Source organism: Sinocyclocheilus anshuiensis, unplaced genomic scaffold (genome assembly GCF_001515605.1).
Source record: "Sinocyclocheilus anshuiensis isolate Anshui unplaced genomic scaffold, SAMN03320099.WGS_v1.1 scaffold373, whole genome shotgun sequence".
In the NCBI taxonomy this organism is placed as follows: Eukaryota; Metazoa; Chordata; class Actinopteri; order Cypriniformes; family Cyprinidae; genus Sinocyclocheilus; species Sinocyclocheilus anshuiensis.
In genome coordinates this window covers 174,286-199,915 of record NW_015537962.1, presented here as the reverse complement: position 1 = coordinate 199,915, position 25,630 = coordinate 174,286, and the positions used below count along the sequence as shown (strand labels likewise).

General features: G+C 35.5%; 1 pseudogene; it reads right to left on the bottom strand.

The window, feature by feature from the left end:
- The window catches only part of LOC107667507 (merlin-like), a 39,114-nt pseudogene that overhangs the window by 1,659 nt on the left and 11,825 nt on the right, over positions 1–25,630 (bottom strand).

Sequence of the window (25,630 nt, the reverse complement as noted above, 5' to 3'; positions counted from 1 at the left end):
ATGAGCTTTGTAAACATCTACGTGTTTCAGAAAGGCGGGGCATAGAGGAGCAACAATAATGTACATTATATGGAAAATAATGTGTTTTTTGAACCTTAAACCACATAAACACATTTCATTACACCAAATACACAAAATAATGTTCTTTTTAGCAACATCATATGACCCCTTTAACTTTGACAGCTATAGTTTTTAATTATTTATGCTCATGCCATGAGAAGCAATAGACATGTATGACATGTTTAATACCTCGGAGTCATGCAGAATTCATAGCGAGAGAGAACGAGAGAGAGTGAAGTAGAGAGAGAGCGATGGGAGCATATGTGTCTCTGATCAGCTGTCACTGGTCTGTGTGAACTCACTGACAGTGATGTTAAAAGACACTTTAAGACAGAGTCCCTCATGAAAAACTGGTGTAAACAAACAAGAAGAGACGGAAGAGAGATACAGAGATGGGGAAATGATGAAATTAATGCTATATGAAGATGGTACATTTCTGCTTCATTAATGAGTCATTCTGAGGGAATTTAAGGAATGATGACTGCTCAGTGGTTATCGCACATTCTCCAGACATCTTGAGTTATAAATGTCATTATAAATATACTGTTCAAAATGAAGACATAGGCTAGGTATTTGGACTCTGTGGTTTTAAAGCATTAGTGGATCATGTTCATTTTTAATGTGATGAATACACTGGTTGTTACTCTGCTTAAGGAGAACACAAAAAAAACACCTCGAGACCAGCTGGTTAGAAGTAATTGCAAAAATGACTCCGAAAAGTGCAATAGGAGTGCAGACAGTGAAGGTCATTTAATCTGCCATTGATAACGGCCAGACACTGCAGTTGAGTATGAATGTCTACTGGCAATTGAAATTACAGAAACATGGTGGCCTCCAGCAATTTAATCACTGTCGGTATGAACGCTGCGATGACTATGAGGAATTGCTTTTCACATTTATGTTTTAGAAGGCACCTTTTATCTAAAGCAACTACAAGCATACTATCTACAGGAACAATCGGCTCGGTCACTGTTAGGGAAACAGTGCAGCTCTCCAATTCATTGAGCTTCCCTACCAGAGTTTAAATCTAAGACCTTTGGTTATATCAGGGCTAATCAGATTTTTTTTTTTCTCAGAAGCAATTTGGGATATTTTGGGATACTGCACACTACATTTTTGTACATTTTGTACTGTAAATGTTTTCCATGTTTCTTAAAGTCTATTAAGTCTCTTATGCTCACCAAGGCTGCATTTATTTAATAAAAAAAATACAGTAAAAACAGTAATATTGCAAAATAATATTACAATTCAAAATAACTTTTATATTTGAATATATTTTAAAATGCAATTTATTTCTGTGATGGCATAGATGAAATTTCAGTAGCCATTACTCCAGTGTCACATGATCCTTCCGAAATCTTTCTAATATGCTAATTTGGTGCACAAGGTACATTTCATGTTATTATCAATGTTGAAAACAGTGCTGCTTAATATTTTTATGGAAACTGTGATAAAGGTCAAAAGAACAGAATTTATTTTGATATTATTATGAAATGTTTTGTAACATGTCATTACTAAATGTCTGTAAATTTTGATAAAGTTTTAATGCATCTTTGCTGGAAAAGTATTAATTTCTTTCAAAAAAATCTTACTGACCCCGGCCGCATTTTTGAATGGTAGTGTATAATATGTGAAATTTTGTATGCTTTAAAAGCTATTTGCATCACAATTTTTTCCCAAAATCCCTCTCCCAAATGAGTATAGGACGAGTAGCTTCCTACAAAACACTTTCAAGGAGAGAAAAATACATCAATATCAATGCTTGGGGTCTCTGCAGGTTAATCGACTTTTAACTTCTACTTATCCATAATTCAGTACAATTAACAAAGAAACGCTTAGACACTTACGTCCCCACCGCTTCGCTGGGCATTTTGATAGATTACCACATAAACACATTGAGGGAACAGGTGAGCCTGTCAGTGCATTAAAACTCTCACTACATCTCTGTCCCTCAGGCTATAGCTAGCAGCGGGACACACCAGGCTATGGAGAAAACACAGCCACGGCCATTAATCACTCCACCAGTGTGACCTGGAAAGCCAGCGACCCTTGTCACTTTGCTCCAAGGTCCAGTGCTCAAACTACCTGACCAAGGGTGATTTACAACAGTGTCCCAATACAGGGCTCTGATGCAGGCTCAGCATCAGCTAAGAAAACAACAGCTGTCGAAGGGTGTAAGACCGAGCTGGATTTTCTAGCTGCTGCTAGCATGAGAGCTGTAAAACCATTCCCCCAAAGTGTCCAGTTCGATTTGCTCAAGCTCTGCTTCAATTAGACAATCACATCAAGGCAGACTGACTGAACACATGGAGGGCACTCCATCCATCCAAACAACCGATCACAACACAGGAATCAATTAGCGTAGCACTAATGAGACAATTTCACACGCTGCAGGAAAAGATTCTACGGCTAAAATGGAGCTTTTAATCTACCGTTTCATAAGGCTTGATGAAAACTTAGATGAAGCTTTCAGAAAGAATATGAATACATTCTTTTTGGATTACTGGTGCTCATTAGCATGACTAACCGTATGATAAGGATCATATTTCATAGGAACTAGCCCTTCTGAGAAATGGTGCCACAACACAGAGATGCTATAGACTTAGTGAACATGTATGTCAATTTACAAAATCATACCCATCTGAGACACAACTTTCAATGTTTCACAACTTGGATATGGAGTCAAACACTGTAGAGCAACCTGCAACAAGAACACTTCTGTATGTTGTAACAAGCTGAACCTTAAGATTTGACCATATTTGAGTATTGAACTACAATGTATTTAACAAAACCTGAAGGGGTTATAATACTGTGTCTTTGCTGCTATTTGATGATTTTAAGATATTTAATATTTGAGTGACTTCTTTTTTTCCCACAGCAACTGACAAACTCTTGAACTCTATGTTTTTTTTTGTTTGTTTTTTTTGTTTTTTTTAAAAGTCTCCGGGCCCAGTTTCCTTTTTCAGAGTTTTTTTTTTTTTTTTTTGTAAATCAAGTGCATTTCAGTTAACAGCCCAGGGGCCAAACATTCATGAAATATTTTTAAAACTCTTATTAACTGCTATTTTCTTCTTATTTCCTAACTTAAGAATAAAGTTAAGAATATTTTGTATTCCCCAAAACATTTAAGAATGTCCCTATATTTTTTTTTTTTAAGAAAAGACCCACAGATAAAAAATAAATAAAGAGTCTTAATACAGCTCAGTGACTTTGGAGCCAGCAGCTGTTGTACTCAAGTTCCCCACTACTTTCATGTCATCTCTCAACTATTATTTGAAAAATATATATTAAAGAAACGCAAAATATAAAAGAAAAAAATAGAGCTCAATGGCATTTTAGGTAGTTTCAGCTTTAGCGTGAGTTTTAACAGTCTAAAAGCTATGTCTGGCTTTGTGTAAGATGCATTTAACCCACCTTTTTAAAGTTGCTCTCCTTGCTGGTGCCTTTCTCAGAATTCTCATTATGTAGGATGTCTAGAGGCGTTTCTCGCTCCTTTAGCTTTAATGACTCAATCTCGGTCTTCAGTTCATTTAGCTGCTCCTGAAGGTGTTTGCTCTTCTCCATATACTCGACCCTGCCAAATAGGACAGACGTATCGTGTAACAATGCTGCTCTCTTGGTCTCCATCTGTTTTAAGGCCTATTCACACCATTTTTGTCCTTTTGTCACTTCCTTGTTTTGGTGTGAATAGGCATTTGTTGAAAACTAACACTACTGTTCAAGTTTGGGGTTGGTAAGATAAATGTTAGTCTCTTGCTCCTCATTGATCAAAAACTCTGTAAAAACTTATTATGAAATTCTTATTATAAAACCTATTATAAAACAAATGTTTTCTATTGTAATATATTTTCAAATGTAATTTATTCCTGTGATATTTCCTTAATATAATGTTAATTCCTTTGGAGAGTTTTCAGCATCATTACTCCAGTCTTCAGTGTCACATTATCCTTCATAAATCATTCTAATATGCTGATTTGCTGCTCAAGAAAAATTTCTTATTAATATCAATGTTGAAAACAGTTGTGCTGCTTAATATTTCCATGGAAACTGACACATTCTTTGATGAACAGAAAGTTCAAAAGTAAAGCATCTGTTTGAAATAGCTTTTGTAACATTGTGCATGTCTTACCCAACTTACCCCAAACTTTTGGATGGTAGTGTATTTTAAACACTGAAAAAAGGCATAGATTTTTAGGAAATTGGCATTGAAGATCAAGATTAACTGGACAATCAATATTATTTAAGTACCACAGCATCTCACACTCTCATAAATCCCATTATTATTGCAATTATTTTCCCACAACATTGTAAAATTGTATTTGGCCAAACTGAAAGTGGTCATTCTAGTGGAACTGTCTAAACAAACAAGGCGTCAGGGAATTTTATTACTTAAAAACAAATCCACTACTCAGCTGAGCATCAGCAGAGAGGACAAACTCTGGCTCAGTTGATGTAAAAGGTGTGGACAGCCGTGATGCCAACAAAGAGACCAGGATGGACTGATGCTGCACTCACTTCTCTTTCTCGATCTCCATGGACAGACGTTTCATGTCTGTGTCTTTGAAGTCAAAACTCAGGTTCTCCATGCTGAAGTTGAAGTATGGGCCATCAGGAGGAAGAGCGTTTGCAGACAACGGCACAGGCTGTGCAGTGAAAGAGAGAAAAAGGAAGAGAAGGAAAAAGAAAAAACATGTGCAAATAAGCTGACTGGGCTATATAAAGATCAATGTACAAATAATAATTAAGCAACATTACATAATTAGTAGTCCTGTACCAAACATCCCAGTATTAAAATACTAAATATTAAAACTTGATGCATTAGCATCATTCGAATAAATGAAATGAAAACTTGATATTAACTTCTAGTCAAATCACAATGTTCAAAATCAAATAAGATCATCGGATCTGTTAGATTGCAATAATGCTATATACATATAGTAACAGTGCATGACCAAGTGAAACAAGCTTTTTTTTTTATTTGATTACATAAAATGTTCACTAATTAGAAGAATTACACAAAGAATGTGTAAGAAAGTAAATGAGTTGACCCCAATTTTGATTTTATGTAAGCCTAACATACTAAGTCGAGTCACCTTCTATTTCTATAGCGCTTTATACAATAGTGATTTTTTTTTTTTTCAAAGCAGCATTTCACAGTATTAAATATTAAAGTGAAAGAATCAATGATGCAACCTTCAAAAATGAAGCAAATCCAAAATTCTGCTACAAAGCAGCTGTAGAAAGACATTTAACTGTAACATTTCACTGGTCAACCTGACGTTCAGAGAGGTGACTAGGAATTCAGGCACCTAGTATGAGATTTTGAAAAACTGCCTTAATTTGCCTCAGGCGGGATGACTTATCTAAACAAAGTCAAGCTCCGGTTTGCCTTACCAACCTTTAGTTGGATTTTGTCAAAAGACCAAAGGAGGCTTCAGGGTATAAAAAAAACACTTGAAAATTCTCTGTACGACATCAATACCTGCAGACAGCGGCAACGCTTTGAAATGCCTCCTGGATTTTTAAGTGGTCGAACAGATCTAACATTAGCCACCCATAGGAGAGAGCTAATGTTTGAAATGATACGCTGACCTCCAGTCACCCCTAACTCACCGTGCATGTAAAATGTGCGGATGAGCTGCCAGTTGGATTTTCAAGAGTATCCGCAAAGCTTTCAAAGAGCGGAAGAGCTCAGCTCCCAAGTGCTAGGGCTAATAATTAGGGAACTCATCGTAATAGCACTGAAATGTGGTTTCCAGGTAGAAAAATGTCCACCTTGGGAACATTTGTGTAGGAAAAAAGCAAATTTTCTGACCTCAATTATATCTATTATCTATATTCGAGGCTTAGGACAATCCCTCAACAGTCGTCTATTTGAATCAGATATGAAGTGCACTCAGTCATCATGTGCATTCGAACCTCTGGCAGATATTCACAAAGCATTTAATGGAGGTATTTAAGGTAACTGCGGTCTCTTGCTAACAGTTTCCTTTAAATAGGAAGACATTCCGAACTCTGAATTGTAATCCAATTTAGAGAAGCTTTACAACCATGTCATGCAATTCCTGGGACCCTAGAGGGCTACCTAACCTTTTTTTTTTTTTTTTTAAGTTGGACAGCCTAATATGAATAGAAATATTCCATCTAGATTGCATTAAGGTGGTTATTGCGAGGCTAAAACACTCTCAAAGGTTTTCCTGGACGAGGGGAAAGTTTACTTGCGAGTAATGGAATGGTTGTCTGATGCAACTTTTGTTTAAATAAATTATCTTGACATTGACAAATGGCCAAGAGGCTAAATCAGACTAGCGTAAAAACCCATAACTGTGCAGAGTTTAAAACATTTTTTTCTTACAGATAAAATTGGACTGGATTCGGACTCCAGCTTGATTAAGAATGACAAGTGTTGATGTAACGTCATCTGTGGAGATGTTGGAGAACGCCGTGGGGGAGCGTTTTGGTAAGGGATGGGTGAATACAGAGTACGCCGATTTGCTGGTGATCTCCAGCAGTTTGTTTTTGGCTTTGCGCTCTGATTCTCTTGCCTCCTGCGGGTCCTGTTTCAGCTGGTCGGCCTCTTTTGCCCTGAGGAGAATAGATACATGGGTTACTCACTCAAGGTTTGAACCCTTTGAAGTGGACACAGTGCTGGGATCTCCAAAGCACAAATTCAGCTGGAAATGAAAAAATGGATGCTCAGATCAGCAGAAAATTTAGACTTTCACAGGCACCAAATCAAACAGCTCCCAGCATGCACATCAACAGAGTGCCACATACTAAGTAAAGGCCAAGCAGATAGGTTTGAGAAGGAAGCTGTGAGAGGAAGATCTGGGATGTCTTTTATGATGCATGTTCACATACTGAGTTTTGAATAATAAATCATAGGTGCTGCTTGTATTTAGCCAATGCTTTTAATCCAAACTTATTTTTAATAGACAAACAAACAAAATAAAAGAAATTGGAAAAAAAAATGTTTAAAAAAAAATCTATGCCTTGCTGCTATGTTGTCATGTCAGTGCTAAGATCTTCTTTGTGGTCCCTTAGGTTTTCTTTCTGGACAGATTATTAGTATTATTTCTATAATATTCTAGTATTTATTAATATTTGGAATTAGCTTTTATTTTCAGTTTTCACTTTAATTTAAATCTAAGTTTCATTTTGTTGTGTTTTTGTCATTTGTACTAGTTTTTATAGTTCTATTTGGCTTTAATTTACTTCAATTCTAGTTAGTGATTTTAGTGTTTCAACTTAACGAAAATTTTAAATGTAAAACAAATTTACATTAGTAGGCTATTCTTATGCTTGGCTTCACAGATAGCAACAGAGTCTGGGCCAAATCTGGTTTACATTCACTTCTGGCTTTTTTCAGTCTTGATTGCAAATGTTTTTTTGTTTTTTTTTTTATGTACGATGGATAATTAAAACAAAAATCAGGCGTGTGTATTTATAACATCAATTACTAGGCCTACATTATTTTTTTCAGAAATGGAAGTAACTTAAAATGTTATTGTGTGTTTGTAATTTAAATATTTTTATCTATAGGCCTATACAGCAAAACTACAGAGCTTCCAGTAGGTTATTTTACGGAGCCGTAAACACTGGAATCTCCGACCGCATGCAATCTTTGACGAACACCCAATTCATATATCAAACTAGGCTATATGTTATTAAATTGTACATAGGCTATATATCAGATTATTTTATTTACAAGTTTCATGTTTGTGTTTATCCCGTTTTTCCCCCATTGCATCTGAAAATTACTTTCAGAAACATTTTTTTTTTCTCAAAGCAGATCATGTTCAGCATATCACCATGTCAAGCAGCCATCTGATGAAAGAATATCTAAATAAATAGGCAGAGTGAGAGTGTGTGTGTGTGTGTGTGTGTGTGTGTCTATATAAGAGTTGTTACCTCCTTTCAGACTCTTCTGCCATCTTGAGTGCAAGCATCTCGGCCTCTAGCATCTTCTGTTCCATGAGTCTCTTCTCTTCCTCAGTGCGAATGGCTGTCACCTTTATAAAGAGTAATTCAGAGCATGATGAGTCCTCAATGCTCCTAAAGGATCTTCCATGAGCAGCTGGTGTGGGCAAATGCTCACTAACCTTAATACGCTGTATCTCCTGTTCAGCCTTGGCCGCTTTTTGAGCCAACAGAGCTTGGCCTCCTCCTCAGCGATTTGTGCCTTCTCCGCCAACAGATCTGCAGTCTCCTCCGAACGTAACTGAGAACACAGAGACCACACGCTTTGCAAAGATGCACATCGCCATTTTGCTTCATTTGATGCCCTTGTTAATTAACAGCATTAGACAGTAAATGTTCAGCATATTATGCCAATGCAGCATTATTAATAATGTAAGCTATCTATAGATTTAACTTTTGCTGTTTTTCTTGTTTCCACACCATTTGTGTAACACCTCACAAAAAACTGTTACATAAAGCTCAGTCTAACACACTGACGTTATTTGCATCACAGAAATCGTGTCACTAGGTCAGTCTTTTCTTCCCAAATATATCTCTCAAAACATATCTACTTTTGGCAAGGAAAGTGAAAAAACCCTCATAAATATTTGAGAGAGCAAGAGAAAGAGAACATAGGACTGGCAAGGATATGAAACTCTCTGATTAAAAATAATAAGACCAGTGCTAGTCTGAGCCCTGCCTGTAAATTATTTGAATTAACGTTATGCTGAGCACGGATGGTGAATTATTAGGAGAAATGCATATATCAGTTGTACTCACACTTTTATCAGTTTAAGAGACGAATGTTTTTTGCTTGCAAGAGCCAAAACACCCTCAGAATGTGAACTGAACACTGAGTCTTAAAATGTCATGTGAAAGTACAGAGATAAAACAGAAATATAGCCTTAAGAATATTATCATATGCAATAATAAAGTACATTTATTAATATTTAGGTGGGATGGGTCCCAAAAAAAACAAAACTTTAAATGCAAATTTGACTTAGACCTTAAAGTGGCTAATCTGTAAATGTTCAGATTTTGATTTAGAATATTACTTACTGATTATGATTTGTTATTTATAAAAATAATAATTTTATTATTATTATTAATGTACTGGTACTTTTGACATCCCTAGATGTTGCGCCAGGTTAATTATGATTGACTGGCCAGTGATAATAAAAATAGGTAACAACTAAAACAGACAAAAACACCTGCTACAGAACAATTTTTGGGGAAAAAAACACCACAACATCACCAAGAACAGTATGAGCCTCATACGCCAAGGGCTGAGTACAAGTATAGATACTCGTGTGCTCTAGCAAGTACTCAAGCGATTAGAGTAAGTATATTTAGTGTGGGTGACGTTTTAGTTTCTCACCAGAGCTTCATTGGCCATGTGAGCTTCATCTTGTAACGGAATCAATCTCCTCTCCAGTTCATCACGAGCTCTTTCTGCCTCCTCACGCAATTGTTTCTCCCTCTTCAGCCTTTGCTGCTCGATCTACAGAGAGGTGCAAAAAGCTCATCCATATTTCACCAGGATTGCAGCACTGCTAGATGGGTTTAGTGGATCACAAATCCAGCACCTGGTTAAAGGTGCCTAGAGGCGCAACAGGAAAATCAATGAAAATGGTGACCATGAAGTCTTAAGATTTGCCTGACACTTCCCAAGCTCTCCAAAAACAAGATACTAGTTTCCCAAAACTGCAATCATTCATACAAATATTTCTACACATACATTACTGTTCAAAAGTTTGGGATGAATACGTTTTTTACCCCCAGAAAGGAAGAATTAAACTGATCAAAAGTGACAGTAAAGACTTGTTACAAAAGATTTATAATCCAAATAAATGCTGAAAGAATTTTCAAAAACATTAAAAAAAAATCTTACAGACTCCAAACGTTTGAAGAGTGGTAGTGTGTTACTTAAATTATAAAGAACCATCAGAGCTATGAAAAATTAATTTGAATGCTTGTTTCTCTACTATATTGAATATTGCTATCTAGAACTAGCTACACTGCCAGATAAAAAAAAAAAAAAAAAAAACAATTCATTAATTTTCTCTTTTTGTGTTCTCTTCTTATCTTTATTCCTTAATTTTTTTCTCCTTTTATATTTCTCTATGTGCTATTTTATGGTCTTTCCTTTCAACTTTGTTTGCTTTGCTTTTCTTTTGATCCTTTAAGACAGGAGCTCATTGAAAATCAGAGCCCAGAAAACAGTTTTTTTTTTTTTCATTTATTTGTTTAGCATAAACAATAATCTCTCTCAGTTGCTGTTAATCAGGTAATCATCCGCCCTTTCTGACCTGTTTGCGAGCTTTCTCTTCTCTAGCCTGCATCTTCATCTGCTGGACTTCCAAAGAATCAACTCGGCGTCTCCTCATGAAGAGATCATGGTTCCCGAAGCGCAGCTGAAGAATCTTCAAACACACCAAAAATTGCTTTATCAAAAGCTTCACAAAAAAAGGCAATTCTGTCATCATTTATCCTCATGTTGTTGTATGACCCGTATGACTTTTTAATGACTGAAACTTCAGTCCTTGTCTCACAAATGGCTTCAGAATAAAATATGGCTTCAGAAGACTTGGCATATAAATGAGCTGTTAGTTGAAGGGACCATTTTATGATGGTTTTATATAGTCATTGTTTGGAAAAGAGCACTATAGGCATTCAGCTAAATTCTCCTTTTGTTCTTCACTGCAGAACTAAACTCATACCGGTTTGGAGTGAATAAATAATGACAGAATTTTCAATTCTGGGTGAACTACTCCTTTAACTAAAACATGACAGCATCTCTAAATTAATGGCATAAAGATTTATTAAACCTACAATCTTCTGGCAAACAGCCCAGATCTTAAACCACCATACCACACCACAGTGGGCTTGTGAAAATCAATTTGAAATTACTCACTGCATTACATCACGAAACACTCACCAGTTTATTGACTCTGAGTTTTGAGGAGTTGAATTTGAAGACATCTGCCCTCTTATCCAAGGGTTTAATGGCAAACTGAAGACTATCATGATCACATTGCAACGGCTATTCAGAGTGAAACAGAAGTCACATGACTAATGAAGTTTCAAGCAGGGTGGACACCGAAGGGAGTGTGAGATTTAAGTGATGATTTAAGTTAAAGGTGATTAGGTCACAAATAATAAAAGGTTTGATTATTAAAGGTATACAATAATAAAAGCGTTTGGCTGTCTGGAGTTCTACCTCAGATTGTTACTGCCATACTGCCAATGTTCCTGTGGCTCAGTGGTAGAGCATTGCGTTAGCAGTGCAAAAGGTCGTGGGTTCGATTCCCAGGGAACACACATACTGATAAAACATGTATAGCCTGAATGCACTGTAAGTCGCTTTGGATAAAAGCGTCTGCTAAATGCATAAATATATACAGCAGCAGAGGCATTTCTTACCCTAATGGGAAAGTAATTGACCCCATACATCTCCAGATCCTGAGCTATTTTTAAATACTCTATCTCAGCTTCATCTCTGCAGCACAAAATAGCAAACACAATCGTGGGAGGGAGGGAGACAGAAGGGGAGAAAGGGAGCAAGAGAATAAATTAGACACAAAATAAAATCTATTCCACCGCAGGGCGTTAATGAGACTCGACTAACTTGGAGTGCAGAAACTAGAGGTCACGCAGTATGTCTTACAGTAACTGATTGTGGCAATGAACACAAACACACACATACTCACCAATTAAAAATATCATACTAAAAATAATGAGATTTTTTGCCAGATTTTTACCCCCTTTCTTATTCTCATGCGTCTGCAAGCAACTTGCCTTGTCTGACCGCATTTACCAAGAGCAGACAGCACAAAATGAGTGAGGAGCCGCTCGTACAGGATGTGTTTGCGCTTTCAAAAACAGTCAGTATTTCAAAGCTGATCTACTTTTAAACTTGTTTTTAAGACATGCTGTCTTAAAAACAGCCAAAGACATCAGTCTGCATCTGTACATATATCAACAACAATTAAATAAATAAAAGTAAATTGAAAAAAAAAATACAGTTAAAAAAGCTAAAATAAACTAATTTTATTCAAAATAAAATAAATAAATTGATGAAATATAAGAACATGTTCTGTGTGACTGACCCTGTCTACCTTGAACAAAAAACAATAATAAAATAACTAAATAAAACAATTATATAAATAAATTTAAAAAACAACAAAAAATAAATAACAAAATAATAATAGAAAACTAAATAAATAAAAAATAAACTAATTCAATTAATTAAAATAAACAAATAATTAAACAAAAATAAATAACAGACAAAATATAAAAACATTGTGTTAACGGCCCCTTAACTCTACCTTGGACAGAATTAATGATAACATTACAGAAAGTGGCTTTAGAAGTCAATATATTAGTTTTTTTTATTTTTAATGTCCATTTAATGCTTTATGCATCTACCACAACAATGTAGGCTAATGCCATTGAATTATCATTAATTGGAGGCTTTTCATAGCAAACACAGATATATGGAAAAACTTTAATTATTTTGCATATCATATTTCAATTTAAATGTATTAACGGACAACCCTAATTTGAAGATTTCATTCAAACAAAAAAGTATGTTATTTACATACTTTTAAAGAATCATTTACATATAGTTATATTATATTTTCAAGTCCAAAAGATACAATAGCTAAAGGGCCTGGAGGACTGAAAATGGCACATAAAACTATGTTAGCCTAAATGTTTAAGTACAAGAAACGTTGACTAACATCAGACTTCAGGGAAAAAAAATAAGATGCTATAAAATGGAAAACTTCTGATATCAAATTAAGCTGGGTGTATGTATGAAAGAGAGATAAAAAGAGATGTGCAGACTGTGTATTAGTGAGTGTGCTTTATGAATACACACTGGAATGCTGTCACATGTAAGGAGAAAATGTGGAATAAGAAAGTGCCCTACATGCATCTAAATAGGCTCCGAAGCAACACAGGAAGTCAGTTTTCATCATCACAGTAGACCAATTTGGGCTTTTTTTGAGCAAGGCTATGCCCAGTTCTGGATAAAGCAGCATGCCGGTTTTTCATTTTGAGAGTGTTTTGACTTCCCAAAGTGAATATAACACAGAGTGAAGCCACACCTGTGCAATGGTGTTCGTTTATTGCATCGAAGAGCCAGACTGTTGACTATTAACAAAATCTGGTGCATTTTGAAGCCGATTCTGACCAAGAACAGCCGTCTAACTGACATACAAAGCAAGCAGCACAGTTTGCTTATAGAACCTGATTGAAAACTGTGATTTTTAGAAGGATTTTGCCATTTCTGTGTGCAACATGCATCAGACGGTCCATGAAAAAACGTGGGCAAGCTGTCTGAGACTGAGACTAGAGTGTACAATACCTGGTTCTGCCCCTGTGCTCAGCATAGCAGACCGTGATTCTCTCCTCCCACATCTCTGCAGTCATCTGGTACAGATTAATAACCTGCACAAGAGAAAGACACATGAAGATCAGTCATCAACTTGAAAAGTCTTTAACTGTCTCATCAGGGAGTTTTCGTAACGGAGCTCTTGGTGCGCACCAGACTCTGCTTGACATCAGTATTCATTTTGTTTGTTGGAATGAAAGCTGCTTTCCATCAAAAAAAGGGACGTGAACAACTGTTGATGGCATACACTACGATTTCAAAAGATTTTTTGAAAGAAATTGAAACTTTTGTTCAGAAAAGATGCCTTAAATTGTTCAAAAGTGACAGCAAAACATTTATAATATAACATTTATAACTTTATTATTATTATTATAAATTATAGTATAATGATTAATAATTTGTACTTCAAATAAATTACATTCTTTTAACATTTCTATTCATCAAAAAAATCCTGTTTCCAAAAAATACTAAACAGCACAACTGCTTCCAACATTAATAATAATACTATTATTACTATTATACAGGGTTCCTACCCATTTTCCATTTTAAAATTCCATACTTTTCCAGACTCAAATTTCCAAACCTCTCAGTAGATTTTCAGACCATATTTAACATAAATGGTTCATAGAGCATTATTTTTAGCTTTTGGTATATAGTACAGTCATTTGTAAATATTTTTATTTTCTCAGGTTTTTTTTTATTATTGATTTTCTCGAAGTGACAACCTACAGAGTCCCTAAAATAATAATAATAAAAATAAACATAAAAATACAGACTTTTACATGCACACAAGAAACTTTTTTCTTGTGTGCATGCCCTCGAGAAACTATTCACATGCGCATGGGAGTTTTTTGCATGCTTATGCATTACAATTTCTAGTTTTATCTAACCTATTTCCTTTGTGCATCACTATGAATAAAGTGAGAGCATGGATGCACATGAATTGAAAAGAACAGAGATCTGCTTGCTCAAAATTTGGCTTTCCTTATTGTATTACCTCTAATTTCAAGGCATAATGTCCAATTTAACACATTCTCTGTGACGGCACAGAAACCATGACACAAAATGGGCTGATGACAAAATTTGCCAAGTTCAAGGGTCTATAAAAAAAGACTGGTACTGTAAAAATGTTTACAATTTGGCCTTCATTGGGGCAGTATGCAATATTTCAAGGCCTTAGGTCTCTTTAACGCATACTTTGTGGCGGCCAAGACACCACACCGCGAAATGGGTTGATGGCACAACAGGTAGCTCAGTGTGCATATGCCAAGTTTAATGGTTTCTCGTGCACTGATTAGTAATATGCATTGCTAAGAACTTCATTTGGACAACTTTAAAGGCGATTTTCTCAATATTTTTTTTTTGCTCCCTCAAGATTCCAGATTTTCAAATAGTTGCATCTCTGCCAAATATTGTCCTATCCTAACAAATTATACATCAATGAAAAGCTTATTTATTCAACTTTTATATGTATAAATCTCAATTTCAAAAAATGTATCCTTATGACTGGTTTTGTGGTCCAGGGTCACAATTGTGAGAAGAAACCCAAAATGCTTATAACCTGCATTTTGCATAATCAAAAAATGCATATTTGACAATCACTAAAGAATCACTAAACAGCTGCCATGAAATCTCACTTCTTGTACAATAAATGTATTTTCACTAAATTCTTAATTTTCTATTAGAAAAAAACTAAATAGGGGCAAAAGTCTGGAAACACAAATATTTTTCCATACTCTGCTTTCTTTTTTCCATACTTTTCCAGACCTGGAAAATACTTCAATCAAATTCCATACTTTTCCAAACCCCGTAGGAACCCTGATTATAAGCACTAAAGGCGGGCGTACACGGTGCGATTCTGAAGGTCGGAATGTCGTGAGCTCATGCGAGCATCTGCGATTTTCTCCCGAGAGAAAAAAATCGCCTGCGAGCTCGTACGACAGCAAAAATCGCATCGTGTACGCCCACCTTAAATCAGCATATTAGAATGATTTCTGAAGGATTGTGTGACACTGAAGACTGGAGTAAAAATTCAGTTTTGCCATCACAGGAATAACTTCTATTTTAAATCTATTAAAAACAGTCGTTTTAAATTGTAATATTTCACAATATTACTTTTTTTTTTTACTGTATTTTTTATCAAATATTTTCTACATGCCATATTTTTGGCATATAATTACAATGCATTTCTCACAGTAGCTGGTCTCCACAGAAATTACCTTTATAAAATAGCTCATCTTTTGCAACATTTTTGGGCCAGACACTGGAGTTAAGTTCTGGACTGGTGGTCAAACCAAGTTTTTCCTCTCCTGAGTCACTTTAGCTAAGGTGCTAAATGGTTGCTTTTTACCAAAGTATTTATTTTGGTAAACATATTGATTTCACAAATATTTTGAGCCAAATAACACAGTGGGTGGAAAAGAAATCAGGTTCAGACGATCAACCAAACCTAGAGTCAAACAGAGTAAAAAAAGTTAAGCCAAACACAATGGCTAATAGAGCTGAAGGACATTTCCTAATTAAGTGGGACTATTTAAATCCTTCAGACGATTTTGAATGCCAGTGGTGTAAACAAACGCTCTTTCTCAGTACTTACTGACATGCGAGCGAATGCTTCCAGCCGAGAGCTTTCACTACATCTAACGCCCTACGGGAAGCCTTACAGGCTCGTTACAGAGCTCTGCGAACATAATCAGCATAATTAGCATGGAGCGATGCCCATCTCAACATCAAACTTACTCTCTTTGGTAGCAGCTCCTCTTGGGACAGGAAGCCCTGCTTGTGGACATTAGGGTCATAATCGCCATACTGCAGAAACAAGATGAGAAATCAAAATGAGCTCAATTATGAACACTGAGAGAGGGGGAAAAATGGACTCACACAGTCATAAAAAACAGCCATTATATTCACCTGCTCTCACTTAAAGTGAATTGAGTAACATGCTGTTGCATAAAACATAAAAGCTCTTTCAAATCAACATAAGATGAAATACAGCTGAGTTTTTTTATGAGAAGCATTATGGGTAAGATAAGTAGAGAGTAAAAAATAAAGGTGCTCTAAAAGATAATTGCTCGATTACATTTTACACAGATGTTGCAACAGCAAAATGGTTGGTTTGTACATTGACTATGGGACTTAAATGATGCAGAATATCTTAGATATATTTAAAATAAAAAAAATATTTAAATTCCACTACCATTCAAAAGTTTGGGGTCGGTAAGATGTTTAATGTTTTTGAAAGAAGATCAAAATACAGATCAATACAGTAAAAAGAGTAACATTGTGAAATATTACAATTTAAAAATGTTAAATATGTAACTATTTAAATTTATAAAAATTATTAATGTATTAACTAAATAACATTTAATTCTGTGATGGCAAAACTGAATATTCAACAGTCATTACTCCAGACTTCAGTCTCACATAATCCGTCTGAAATTGTTCTAATATACCGATTTGTTTTTTTTTATCAATATTTTTGTGGAAAGTAACAGTTTAAAAGAAAAGCATTCATTTGAAATAGAAATATTTTGTAACAATGTAAAAGTCTTTACAGCTACTTTTGATCAATTTTATGCATCCTTGTGTAAAAAAAAAAAGTAATAATTTCTTTAAAAAAAAAAAATCTTATTGGCCTCAAACTTTTGTGCATATCCACATCCCATTCTGATACCCAAACAAATATACAAATTGAAAGCAAACAGGTTTATTTATTTATTTCCTTTTTTGCTGGTCCTGAAAGAGTGGCTATAACACACATCGCACCAGTCTTATGCAAACACATTCTGATTATACTTTTGAAACCGTGTGAAATTGACAATGTATTTACTGCCTATATGTTTGTTTCTAAACATTGATGAAAAGGTCTGTGGTTATCAACACCACACCACAGATGCAGTACATAAAAATAGCCCGGATACTCCTGTAAGAAAAGGCATATGAACATCACTATCTTCCAAAATAAACATCATTACAGATTGTGGACTGCTTGCAGAAACTGAAGAACAAGCAGATCATCAGAATCAGAAAGGCAAGACAATAATACTCCATCAGTGTCACACTGGCTAGATAGATTCACCCTGCTCAGCTGTGATGAGACTGGCATCTGAAAGCATCCCCATTTGAAAGTGTCTGTGTGAATGGTTGCTGTCTAAAGCTTCACTCCTGCATTAAGAACAAGATTTCACAGTAAGGGAGAAACTGATGCCATCTCAGCCTCTCCTCTCTGTTCGATCTTCTCTTCCAGTTTTTTTTTATTTCTTACTTGTGTATATCTGCCTATGCCTCTTTTTTGATTCTTACTCTCTTTACATCTCTTCGCTCTCTTTTCTCATGCCTTCTTTAACTTCCTGTCTTTCTGAATAACTCCAAACCTGCACCTGGTGGTATTAAATGGAGACAGAAATCTGTCATGTAGCTACTCACATTTGTAAATCAGATAAATCTTTGAGGACAAGCTGCATTCAAAGCCAAAGAAATGCATTTCTGTAACTGAACATCAACTGAAATTATAATACTGCACCAAGTAGCGGTTGGCAGAATGAGCAAAATCTAAAATTACAAGATATTTTATATAATGGTAACATTAAATGTAAATGTATTTGATTTATGTAGAATTCAATAAAAATGGTTTATATTTTAATAGTAACTATGTAAGGGATATTGTACATCCAGCCGGTTGTTATCGCAGAATAACCCTCAACAGGGCGATCAGGACCCCGACACGAAGCGGAGGGGTCTTGTATCACTCTGAAGGGGGTTATTCTGCGATAACAACCAGCTGGATATACATTATCCCTCTTATTACACAGCTACTTGCCACATAAGTAAATAATTAGACACAAAATATTGATTTGAGTTGAAACATTTGAACGCAAAGCTTCTGTGAAGACAGCAGTTGCGAGCAAGCGGCAAGTTCAAACTAAACGGACATTTAAGGGATATTGTGCAGTCATACCACTTATTACACAACATTTCAACACATAAATAATTATGGAGATAAAAGATATTAATTTAAGACAAAACTGTTTTAAAATCATACCAGTTTGTTAGTTATCTTATTATCCATTATAGTGTACAAAACAATCTTTGCAAAAATGGTAGCAGCTGCGTTTGTATGAAACGAGAGAGCAAGTCTGCGATATCAGGATCACATAATTAAATAATTCTACACATAATACTGCATTGAGTTTTAATATTTTATTAGCTAGCCAAATGCAAAGCTTCCACGAAGAAAAACTGTTCCTAGCAAGAGTATAGCGCCTACTTCAGTTATCCGGATGAGCCTGTGTTATCAGCTTTTACCGGTTGTTATCGAAGGATAATGTCGCGACTGACCAATCAGAATCAAGTATTCCACAGAGCTGTGTAATAATTTTGGATAATCCGTTGAATCAAATACTTCAAAAACTCAAATCCAAATTGAACACTACTGTTCAAAAACTTGTGGTCGATAAGACTTTTTTGTTTGTTTTTTAAAGAAGTCTCTTATGTGCACCAAGTTTGCATTTATTTGATCAAAAATACAGTAAAAAATAATGTTGTGAAATATTACCATTTAAAATAACCGTTCTCTATTTTAATATATCTTAAAATGTTTATTCCTGTGATGGTAAATCTGAATTTTCAGGAGTCATTACTCCAGTCTTCAGTGTCACATGATCCTTTAGAAATCATTCTAATATGAGTTGCTCAAGAAAATGTACTTATTACTATCATCAATGTTGAAAACAGTTTTGCCTTTTAATATTCCTGTGGAAAAGACCAGCATTTATTTGAAATAGATAAGAAATCTTTTGTAACATAAATGTCTAAGACATGGAATCAATGCAAAAATAGATCCGAGTTAAAAACAAACACTAGGATAGTAAAACTAATTTAATAAGAATTACTAATGCAAAAAAATAAGATTTTCTTTGTTACAGCTACAATATCAAAACAAAAAAACGATCAGTTGTGTATAAATCATATACATGACAACTCTGAAATCAAAATAGTGTGTTTCCCCAAAGCCGCTGTAAAAAAGCCTTGAGAAGCCATTGAAAGATTTAAGCACACCAGCACAAGGCTCAAACACCAGCTAACAAACTGCCTTGCCATGTGAAGCTTACAAATTGCGTTAACAAAGCAAACAAAAGCTTTAGCTATTCCCATCCAGTTTTTAGAGCCAGCGTTGCTCCGTGTCTGACATGAGTCAGAGAGAAACAGAGTGCGATTTCTAAATTGGCACAAGGTGAGCTGTGTGCAGTTAGCTAAGGCTTTTGGATAAATCGCGTGTTCTTTGTTGCCCCTGAGCTGTCAATCAAACTGACACTTGCTTAATAAAATGCACTTCTTTCTGAGGGACGAGTGTAATGGGATAGATAGACACAATGGTGTAGTTAAAGAACCATTCGTTTGCAGTGTTTGAATCTGCATCCTTTTGTTACCTGCCCAGAAATTTAACTATTAACTACTAGCAAGTATTATAGATGATATTAGAGACGGCATGTTAGACAGTGTAAAAAAAGGACACAGAATGCAGTATATACAAATCTGTAAGAAAGAAGTCTCTTATGTATTTATTTGATTAAAAAAGTAAACATTTTATGAGTAAAAATAGAAAATAGTATAATACTAGTAATACTGCGAAATAATAGATCAAATTAAAATACAATAATGTAATTTATTTATATATGAAAGCAAAGCTACATTTTCAGCATCATTACTTCATTACTTCAGTGTCACATGATCCTTCAGAAATAATTCTAATATGTTGCTTTAATGCTTAAAAACATTTCATTTTATTACCATCTTGATAACAGTTGTACTGCTTCATATTTTCGTGGAAACTATGATACTGGTTTTTTTTTTCAGACTTTTTCTGATGAATACAAAGCTTAAAATAAAAAATGTTTATTTGAAATAGAAATCTTTGGTAACACTAAAATGTATTGGTCACTTTTGATCAATTGAATGCATACTTGAATAAAAGTATTAACTTCTTAAAAAAATAGGTGATTACCAATGTTACAGCAAACCATAGGTGATTACCAATGTATGCATCCAAGCATAAAATTTAAATGTAAAATAATACTAATAAACTGGTCAGTTTATCTAGATGCTAACTATTACAAGGAAACGGAAAGAGCATAAGACCAAGTAGTCTTTGGTATCAAAACAATTTTATGACGTGCTATGTATGACTACTTACTGAATAAAAACCACGTCAGAAACAGATCTCTAATTAATTAAACTTCTATAGTAAGGGTCTACATAACTTTAATGCTTTATAAAGAACTAGATATTTTAGCAGGTGCTTTCTGAATAGATCGAATAAACAACACTGTGTGTTTTTATTTAAGCTATCCTAGTCACGACTATCCATTAGTAAGCCAGCAGAGGTTGTCTCCTTCCAGCTCTATGGACTGCAAAGCCCAGACGTCATTTACGGCTGCAAATACAAAGCAAAGGCAGAATATTTCAGGGTCAGTTTTAAGAACTCTAGAAGCAGCAGATGGATCACAGGTTCACTGTTGCAGGGCTGTTGAGTTGAATTCCAAGTGGGGCTGTAGGGAGAAAACAGGCGACCTGGCAAAGGACTGCTCCTAGTGCAGACTCCTAAAGCCTGGCAGAAATCACTGCATATCTGTTTGTAGATATGACTTGAATTCTAGACTTGAATGCATGAATAAATAAATAAATCTAGACTTGCATTTCCTGAAGGATCTAGCAGTGCAAACAGCAAAATAATAATGTCCTGTAAAAACCTGTTAATAAAAATATAAATAAAATGTATATATAAAAAAATGCCACATTAAAGGCTGAATTATCTACAAAATGTTTGAATGGAGTCTGTACGTTAAGCAGTCAAGCTGAACTAATTCCAGAAACCTGTGGAAAAGAAAAGAAAAACGAAAAAGAAGAATTTCAATGCAGAGCTGCTTTGCAAGCACTGTAACGACTAATTGATAGACTACTGAATGAATCAAAGAACCAAATTAATTCCTGACTTCATGCTTCATCAAAAGAGAAAATGAATAAAGGATGGAGGAATAGACCCCTGACCTTTATGAACAAAAGAACAAACGGTTGTTTATGTACACAGTTTATAAATGCAAAATGTGTTCACACTGAAAGGGTTAGTATTTAATTATCAACAATGAACCAGTGCCAAATTACGTGTAAAATATTGCTGGCTTGCCAAATGAGCTGTTGCTAAAAGCACAACTACACGAGAGACGGGTGGTCACTGTGCCGACCATTAGCTGCTTGGCAAAACGAAAAAGGGATCTCATTTAATGATAACGAGAAAATGGAAGCCAAAAAAAGTTTAACGACGGGGCAACAATTAACACAAGGTCGAACTCATTAAAAAACAATAATAAAACAACCACATACCCATCGATAAATCAATAGTTTGCTCAAAAACACAATGTTTTAAATATGCGTGACTTTCTTCGATCATTACAATCAGGGGTGGTTTCTTCATTAGGGTAATTGGGCGACGCACCACCAAAGTGTGAAAGGGAGGGATTTTTTTCTATCACATTCAACCCCAGTGTTACGTTAGCGGTCACTGTTCTAGACTGTTTGTTCTGTCTCTGGATATATAGTCCAATCAGCGTCAAGTCACATTATGTGGAGTACCGCCCCTTTTTGGGCGATTTTACTCTGGCCGAGAACCGCCCAGACTGTTCTCATAAACTTCCATACAAAGACTTTTTTCGAACTGCAGGCACTGCAATGTAATCTGTAATATGAGTTCAGTGAGGGCTAGCACTAACGCGCTTTCGTCATCATCTGTAAACTTAAAGGGCTAGTTCACCCAAAAATTTCAATTCTGTCGTTAATTACTCACGCTCGTTTTGTTCGCAACCCGTAAGACCTTCGTTCATCTTTGGAACACAATTTAAGATATTTTTGATGAAATATGAGGGCTCTCTGACCCTCCCATAGACAGCAAGGTAACTACCACGTTCAAGGTCCAGAAAAGTACCAAGATGATCGACAAAGTAGTCCGTGTGACATCAGTGGTTCAACTGTAAAGTTACGAAGCTACGAGAATACTTTTTTTAACAAAAATAACGACTTTATTCCACATTGTCATGATACTGTCGTGAACGCACATCCAAAGTGACGCAATAGAGACGAAAATGTGGAATAAAGTTGGGTGAGTAATTAATGACAGAATTTTCATTTTTGGGTGAACTAACCCTTTAACTTGTTCAGCGATTGGTGGGAACAAACATACCTCGATTAATAAGAAATATGAAGTCAGGACTAGTCTGTATGGGCTGAATAAAGCAAACCAGTATCTCACCAGTAAAGTTTAGATGGATGAAGATTGTAATGGAGGTAAAGAAAATTAAAGTGACATACAGCAATCGTACATTATTAGACTAGTGCGAGTCCGTTATTATTAATGTGCAAACAAACAGACTGTGTATGTGCGCTCTCTGATAGATTTTTGCACGAGCACATTTCAGTATGGTCGCATGTCTGGCAAGTGTTTTATAATGGCCACTCACTGAAGAAGCATGTTTTTATAGGAGTTTGCGATGGTCAGTGGTGTTTATATACATATGGGCATCAACACTCAATTAAATTTTTTCATTTTATTAATGCTTTTATTCAGCAATAAATTCAATTAAAAATCAAAAGTGAAAGTAAAGACTTTCATAATGTTACAAACTTTCTATTTCAAATAAATGTTATTCTTTTGAACTTTATATTCATCAAAGATTCCTGAAAAAATTATCATGGTTTCTACAAAAACATTCGGTCGAGGTATTAAACAGCACAACTGTTTCTGAGCAGCAAATCAGCATATTAGAATGATTTTTAAGCATCATGTGACACTGAAGGCTGGAGTAATGGCTGCTGAAAATTAACTTTAAAATATATTAAAAAGACAAGTTATTAGTTATTAGATAGTCACTTTAAATTGTGATCATATTTAACAATATTACTGTTTTTACTGTATTTTGACCAAATAAATGCAGCCTTGAGCATCAGAGACTTCTTTAAATATATTTTTAAAAAATGACCCTAAAATGGTATTAAACGGTAGTGTATCAATATAATAATAATAATAATAAAATTTATTTTATATAGTGCCTTTAAAGCAGCTTCTCAAGGCAGTTGACATCAAACAAACAGATAAAAACACAACACATGCAGAACAAAAATTAAAAGAACAGACTAGTATAAAAAAATTAAGATAATCAAGAAAAAGCTAACCTAAAAAAAAAAATTTAAAAATTAAAAAAAAAGAGTTAAGTAAGATAAAAAAAAGTATTTAGATTCAGTGCATCTCTGATATAAGAAGGGAGTACATTCCAAAGTCTAGGAGCATAGGATGATAAAGCTCTGTCCCCTACAGATCCCCCTACAGATCGCAAGCATGTCTGTGGAACAGCCACAGACAATATGATTTTGAATATAGCGCATGAGTCATATACTTATTTTATGAAGTTTATGGTACTTTGTAAAAGCATGCATAACCTGTTAGTGTTCCTGTGTGTTTTAGGAGTTTTATGCAAATTTTACAGGGTTAACCCTGCCATAGTAATAAAAGCTTACATTCTATTATATTCTAATCTATTCTTTTAATTTTGTATTTTACCAGCCACACTACTCATTCGCCTTTGTTACATTGAAAAGAGTGGTCAGGATATTCTTAAAAACTTTTGTGTTCCAAGAAAGCAAGAAAGTGGAATGATGTGTAATGACAACATTTTAATTTCCAGGTAAAATATGCCTGTTAAGACATGCTTCCCAGTCATCTCATTTATAAAAAGAAAAAGAAAGAAACAAGAAAAGAAAAAGAAAAAGAAAAAAAATCATCAGGCTTGCTCTTTTATCCATCACCAAACTATCAGTCTGAAAACAGTCCCAAAAGTAGCATGCAATATTTCGGCAACTGGTCAAAAAGGTTCTGGCTATTACAGTCATCTTTTCAGTCTGCTTTACAAATGTGACAGCACTTTAAGAGTGCAGTCTGGGAAGGGTGGCTGTTCCTGATAAGCGCCCATCCAGGAGAGATATTTAAACAGGATCTGCACATCCAAACATGCGGCTCTATCCCAAGCCTACATATGAGCGGAGGGCGCAGGCTAATACAGAACAGACTCACCGCTCTTCAATCCCTTCCCAGAATTCATTAGCATCTTTTGAGAATTCATTACATTCGTTTCAGAGTGCACTGCCATTCTGAAGCGGCGCAGGTCTACCTCCCATTACGGGGTGAAGATAAGCTACTTATGTTTTCTCAGAATGTTCTTATCTTCATCTTATGCCCTTTGCAATGCATGAAATCTACCAGATTGGTACAAGCACTGTAAAGTGAAGGGCAAATTGCCATAACTTAACATTAGATAACAAATGTAGTCACAATGCTGTCGGTAAAACTGAACTGAGAGTTAAAGTGTGCAAAACAGATGCTTATTTACCTCCCATGCCGAGCAACCAGCTCGCTCAGTGAAATGATTGATAATGTGCTCATAATCAAGGTGTTATTGCTTAATGGTTTCTGATCACTTAGACTGAATCTTGGCAGGAAGCCGCATTACAGTGGGAGGTGTTCCCCTTGTCATGGGTACAAAAGGAGGATTCATTAGCGAATGTGAAATATAACAGTTTATTAGGAAAAGTCCCAACCAGACAAAAGGCAAGAGTCAAATAAAGCATGTGCAGGATATAGTCACTCTTGGTAGCATAGGGACACAAATGGGCACCCGTGGATATCCCAGGAACATACGATCCTTGGGCGAATACTGGAACCGAAATCCAATGAGACGAAGGACAGGAACAGGGAACTTGAACACAGCGGGAACACCAAACGATCTGACAACACAGGACGGATAGCACAGGTGTTAAATAGCTGAGCTGATGAGCTACAGCTGGCGCTGATCAACCAGTCAGCAGCAATCACCGACACACCCACTCACACACACACACATACACACAGAGCGAGAATGAGTCAGTGAACCCATAAACCGTTACACCCCTGGGCCCATATACGTGCAGAGCACACATAGGCTACTGTATGAAATATTGTTATATTGATTATAAATAGGCATATTATACATAGCCTATGTAATACGCAATGCATATACGCACGCATTAGCATACAGGTGACAGTTGACCATGCAGAGCATCAGGGAGAAGTTGGAGCGTGGGGAGTTACTAAAAGTTCCCAATGCTTCGGGAAAAGCTGCATTTTGGAAGAGT